Source organism: Nannospalax galili, unplaced genomic scaffold (genome assembly GCF_000622305.1).
Source record: "Nannospalax galili isolate Female #2095 unplaced genomic scaffold, S.galili_v1.0 scaffold1593, whole genome shotgun sequence".
In the NCBI taxonomy this organism is placed as follows: Eukaryota; Metazoa; Chordata; class Mammalia; order Rodentia; family Spalacidae; genus Nannospalax; species Nannospalax galili.
The window spans coordinates 878,557-885,456 of NW_008332091.1; positions in this window are offsets into that span (position 1 = coordinate 878,557).

The window sequence follows — 6,900 nt, forward strand, 5'->3', positions numbered from 1 at the left end:
AGTAGGCAGTGGCTGCACAAGTTATTTTAGCCCACTGAGCACTTCTTACGAGAGATATGCCACGAAATTGGTGAAATTCTCTGTTTCTGTATGTTCATTGTGGGTCTGTTTAGAAGAAATGAACACTGTCCCCTGAAACAGGAAGCTCTTAACCTCCCCACCTTCCCGACCCTCCCGACCCTCCCCTGCTCTGTATTCAGATGATGGCCTACCTCTTGGTCTTACAGCCCCTGGTCTCCCTTTCCCTTCTGACACCAGATTAGACCAAGCCAATGGGGGCTCAGGAAGAACTGCAAAGAGCAAACAGGAGGACAGAGTGTTTATTCCTGGCCCTTTGTCCCTTCCTGCTGGAACCAGGAAGGGGAGAATTGACAGCATCCCTTCCTGCTCCTCTGGGATAGACACTGCCCCAAGTCCAAGCCTCTCACTGGGTGTGGGAGTAGCTCCCTCTTCTCTTTCAGTCTGAAGCTAGAAATGGCTCCAGGAAGCAGAGCTCAGGGTTTTACTTGTATTGATTCCCTTCATTTTGGCCAAACCCACTGAAATATTTCTAGTATTAACTCTCACCTATGAGTCCCTTTGAGTGTGCTGTTTCCCCTAGAACTTTGACTGATACATCCTTCCCAATAACAACAGCACCCTGCCAGCGCGTGGTTGTATGAGTTAGAAGCTCTAACTATGAGCCATATTCTACTCATGAAGAAATCCATGCCCAGTGAAGTTTAGTAACTAACCAAGGTAACACAGCCGGATGGATGACTCAGGCCTTTAGACTGCTCAGTAAAAGCTTTTCCTCCTGTGTTCTTACCCCAACCTGCAAACTTTTTGTTGCGCTGCATCCACATTCTTTTCCTATCACAATGTAACTTTGGGATTTATTGTCCTATTTAGTTTTCATTAGTCACCATTAATTGTGGAAAAATCCTCAAAGTCATTGGCTGATGCCCTTGGCTCACCAGATGATGCTTTAAATTATCTAGTAGACTGCTGCCTGTACTGCATCCAATCTGCAGTTGCTAATGTGCTGTTAGTGTGCAGGGTCCAGTTGCTTCTCTTCCAGATAGTGCAACAGGAGGCTGGGGCAGGGACCAGACAGAACTAGACTGGGCTGCGGAAGCTCATTTTCAAGCTAGTGGGGATAATAAAGTATTTCACTAACTGCCCCCTTTCTAGAGTGAAAGTGGAAAGTCATAGCTCACATTTCAAAGGCTACCTGAGGTCAGCCTGGATGCTCTGGAATATGGGAGGTGGTTAAAAGATACACAAAAAGCTAGCAGAAAGCAGCCAGCTCCCTGTGCTGGATGTGCTTATTTTAGTAATGAGCATCTCATTATCAGGGCTTGCTGTGGGGAGTAGTGTTACAGGGTCTCTTCATTCTCCTCTTGAAGGAAAGAATTTCATCAAGAGACATAGACAGTAAAGTTCAAGCAAAGCAAAGCTGAGTAAACACCCAAAGAGAGATTGGAATGGGTTGCCCCAAAGTGAGGAGCTGACCTGTGAGCTCTGTGTTGTGGATTTTAAAGAAGGTTTATGAATATTTATGAACTGGGTGCTACATTCATGAGGTAAAATGACTTTTTTTATTCCCAAATTAAATTCTTTCTTTTAGGGCATTTATCCCATGATCCTCTATAAAAACCTACAAGCTATTCGTTTATTTGTGTGTTTGTTTGAGACAGGGTCTCCCTGCAGCCCCAGATGGTCTGGAACTTCTATACAGACCAGGCTAGCCTCTGTTCCACAGAGGTCTGACAGCCTCTACTGGGATTAAAGGCGTGGGCCATGACACCCAGCCTGGGGTTGGGGTTTTAAAGCCATAGTGCAAGTGATATTATAAAGAGGACCAATCTTTTGAGGGGACAGACCTTTTGGTAGTGTACCTGTGTGGGAGGGTGTCCTGATCTCTTAGTTTCTAGCACAGCAGGGGCAATCTATGTGCAACTTCAAGGATGTTTAACCACAAAGGACCTTGCTGGAGGTCAGAAGACAGAGCTACAGAGATACAACTACAGTTATCCTTTGTCATCTCATAGGGAATTCCCTGCCTGGTGACGGTAGAATGCCCTAATGCTCTGCATGTCTTCACTCATTTAATACTCCCCACTTCCAAGCCCTATGTGGCAGGTATCATTAACAGACCCACTTAATAGACAAGGAAACTGAGGCATGGAGAGATAACTTGAATAAACTGGGGATCATTTGACTGATTTCAATGTAGAGCTCACATCCAGGTTCTACCCTGTTACTCTCCCTCTTGATTTCCCATTTGTCTTGACAGATCCTGGACTCACTAGCTCCAGTGGTCAGGTTTTATTATTTGAACTTGCTTATGTTCAGGGAGAGAAACTCCCAGTTGACCAGCAGCTTAACCTCAACTTGAAGAAAAATAACCAACAACAATGTCCTTGTGCTTCCCTGTCTTGTGGTAAGAGTTTCCCTAGAGTCCATGTCTCTGGACTTCTCGACAGACCCCTGAGCTATCAGACTCAATGTCCCAGTTAGGTATTATGATTATAAAGCACATTTTATTCAGTAAGCCAAGCAGCCTTTGGCATGTCTCCCCCTACTAATTTTCAAAAAAAAATTGAAAGAAAACAAAACCCAGAGATGGGGGTGGGAGGACTTTGGGGATCAGACTTTGGAATGCTTGCATGACTGCCAATCAAAAAAGTCACTATGCAAACTCCCAACCTGCATGGAAGTATCCACAGGAGGCAAGAAGATGCCCTGACAGTCCTCTTCCCCAGGTGGTGCTACTGTGAGAGGAATGGCCAGGCTCCGGGACAAGACAAACCTGGATTTTTCAGTGTAAAGAAACCTACCAAGCAGAGTCCTGGCAGTAACGAATCCTGGGAGTGTGGGATCCTTGTCCACTCCCGCCTTTTTTCAGTTGTTCTCTGCATGTCCAGGGAAGATCTATTACACATATCAACAGACCCAGTCATCAAGTCAGAGAAGGAATACTAATTGAGAGACAGAAGCAGGTTTGAAGGAACACAAATGCTTTCTGCCTTGGCTTTTTTTTTTTTTTTTTTTTTTCCTAGACAGGGTCTCCCTGAGGCACAGGTAGACTGGAATTCTTCATGAAGATCAGGCTGGCCTTGATTTCACAGAGTTCTGCCTGCCGCTGCTTCCAGAGTGCTGGGGTTAAAGGTGTGTGCCACCACGCCTGACTCTGTTTTGTTCTTTTAAAAGTTACCTCTTTCAGGCTAGAGAGATGGCTCAGCACAGTTAAGAGCACTGGCTGCTCTTGCAGAGGACCTGGGTTTGGTTCCCAGCACCCACATGGTAGCTAATAACCATCCACAACTCCAGTTCAAGGGGATCTGGCATTCTTTCCTGGCCTCCAGGGGCACTACATACATACATACATACAAACACTCATACACATAAAATAAAAATAAATGCATCTTTAGACGTAACCTCTTCACACTATTCTTTCTAGCCACATGCTTCTAATGACTAGGGTTCTTAGGATTTCCTTAACTTTCTCCATATCGTTTGTCAGCTTTGGGAAATCCTCGGCATTATCTCTTCAGAGCTTAGCTCCAATTCATTTGTTTTCATCTGCTCCTTGAGTCTCAAATACTGAAACACTGGGCCTTCTGCTAGCCCCTCTCCAGGTCTTGTTCCGCCATCGGCACTTTCAACTGCTGTTCATGGTTCTTTACTTTGTTTTTTTTTTCATGTTGGCATATCTTCCGGCCCACCAGTCTGTCTTCAGTGATTAATCTGCTCTTAAAGAAATCCACTGGACTTTAAATTCTGCCTTACTTTTGTTAGTTTTTAGTTGTAAATGTTTCTTATTTCCCCCATTTTTATAGTTTCTATTCCTCTACTACAATTCCCAGTTTCACCTTTATCTCACTGACTGTTGACATATTGTGAGGTCACAGTGCTGTCTAGTAATGTTGCTCTTGGGAGGGATTGTGGATTGGGTCTGTTTTTATTCTATGTAGATTTTGACTGATTTGTTATCTGTAGCAATTTGTTTTTTCTTGTGTCTGCTTAGTTGTTTGTTTGCTTTAAATTTGTGATGGGCTATGTGCAAGTGCAAAATTATTAGCAAAAGTGCTAAGATAATATTGTATTCTTATAGAAATGAATCACACACCCTGTTGCAAGTCATCTGCGGGCACTCACAACCTAGGGTGAGCTATATCCTATTTCTACAGTTGGGTGATTTTTAAATGGGGTACAGGGCTTATAGGACCCTCTACTTCTGGGTCTCCTTTATTCCTAAAGTGCTGCCCTCTGAAGACAAAATATAGTAGGGAGGGGCTCCTCAGGCCCTTTCCAGTTCTACACTGTGCCGCACTGATCTCAGCATCCCAGATAATTCTTCTGGAGTTTTTCATTAAGAAATGATTGACTGTTATCTGTATCCATTCATTCTTGTCCTTAACAGGAGGATGAATTACCCTAGAATCATCCCTGAATTACCTAACCTGCTATGGTGCAAAGTAAAAGCCCTTCATTGTTCTTTTATTTAGCCCCATTGATTTGGGGGTCAATGATAAATGACTTTTCAGTTGATTAAGAATGTTTTTATCTCCCCTTCTGAGACTCACCTTTTTCTATGAGGCATTGATTTACAATGAATAAATCCAGAAATATTTTAACCCTTCCTCTGTCATCTCTCAGCTGATACAAATGTAACTAAGTTATCTGGTCCATGACAGAAAATGTTGATATGAAACAGGAATCTAAAGTACTCTGTATGTGCGCATGTGCATGTGTATGTGTGCAGATTTTCATATGTGTAAGTTTATGTGACGCAGGTCCACATACACATATGTAAGCCCACATGTGGGGACCAGAGGACAACCTCAGCTGTCTTTCTTCAGGCACTATCCACCTCATTTTTTAAGTCAGGGTCTCTCAATGGCTTAGAGTTCATCAAGTAGGCTAGGCAGAGTGGCCTGGAATTCCCTGAGATCTGCCTGTCTTTCTCTCCCCAGTGCTGGGGCTATAAGCACATGCCACCACTCTGGGCTTTTAAAAAAATAATGTGGGTTCTGGGGCTTGAACTCAAGGCCTCTTGTTACAAGACAAACACTTTAACGACTATCACCCCAGCCCCCAAGTTCATGTTTAAACAGGATTGAAACTTCCCAAATATCACACATGCCTCTGCTTTAAACATTGAGTTCCCAAAAGTGAATATTCTTGCTATGTCAAAGTGAATTCATAGAACAAACAATTGTAAGATGTGCCTATGAGAAGAGCCCTAATATAAAAATTGCAAGCAAAACCTATAAATAACCCAGCCCTTTCTTAATACCTCTAATAGTCTCCTATTGCCAAACCGCTGGAAGAGTTTGGCCGCCCTGCTGTTTTGCCTCCATCTTAATGGATGAAGTATTAAGAAGTGGTAGGGTATCCATAGGGTTAAAGGAAGTGTAGACACCATGAAAAAAGCAGGTTTAATACTAAATGTCAGGAGAATCTAGATGTAAACGTCCACTCAGAAAATCCAGCCAAAGCTGCTTGTGGATCGATGGCCTCTCCGTGCAGGATGCCTGAGAGCTTTCACATACGTCTTATAATTGATCCTGACCTTTAGACAGCTTTTCCTTTTTACAGATACAAAAATTGGGTCTGCAATTAGGAAGTGGACTAGACTGCAGATGTTGTTCCTTCTCTGCCTCTGGAGATTGGGACAGTTGCCTGAGGGCAGTCATTTCTAGCCCTTTCAGCCACTGGAATGGAAACCTTCGGTGGCTCCTCAGCATTGCCATGTCCTTATAAGGTGACTGCTTGATGATGAATGAGGCCTTGTTCCCAAGCAAAACTGTTACAGAGATCTGCCCAGATGGATGCACCTGACTACAAAGTCAGTGGACTTCATTGTGAAGACAGTAATCAGGACTGGACAGGAAGCCCCTGTCACAACTACCTGAAGGATCAGTTGGTGGCATAAATGTTAAAGACATTTCACGCCTCCTTTGATAAATAGAAATCAGCATTTCTGATATAAAGTAGGTAAACACTTCTCTTCCATCTCCAAGAAGCAAAAAAGAGCAACACTTTCCTTCAGGGGTCCTCCTGATGAGTCTCAAGATGAGCTTTCTGAAAGATGGAGATTCCTGAAACACATCTGTGTCTCAACTCTGGATTCCAGAACAGAGGCAGTGAACCAATGTTTGTGTCTCTACCTTTACCACAGCTCATACCAAGGAAAGGATCATTGCATCAGAACACACTCTGAATACATGGTAGAGTGCCTCTGACAGCCTCAAGCCAAGCACTGCCATGTTACATGTTTCTTCTGGCTATCCTGATTTGCTGTGGCTCAGCATTTCCCAAACACTGATAACCTGTATCTCACTCCCAGGATACTCTTGGTAGCTGTGCATTGCTCGTGTGTTGGGGAAATATAATTAAAATTTAAAAATCTGTTGCCACCCCTGAAATCCTTTCCACAAAAGTAAAAGAGAAAGAAAACAGTTTTATTGTTATGCAAGCATTAAACAAGAATGTGGAGTGAATCACAGGCAATCTGCTGAGAGACTGCAAAAAGAAAGAAGCCTCACTCAAACAGGTAAGTCATACAACATCTATATTCTCAAAACACACAGTAACTAGTCCTCAAGTGAGAGCAATAAACAGCCATTTGTTAAGCATAGTCCATCGAAAGTTCACCTGATGGTTGGAATGACTGTCTGCGTTCCCTAATTAGCTTCATCCAGAGGAAAAGCACACATCTCCTATCTCCGTGACAAGAGGTGATTTTTCAGCTTGGAATGAGGCACCAGCAAATGTTGGGCTCCTGCCCTACTTAACCAATCGTTGGTGAAGAAACTTTCAAGACATGATTCTAGAGTTCTTGCAAAAAGAAATCCCAAGTCATAAAGCTAGCAAGAGGCCTATTTAGCTTTTTAAGTGATTATATATATA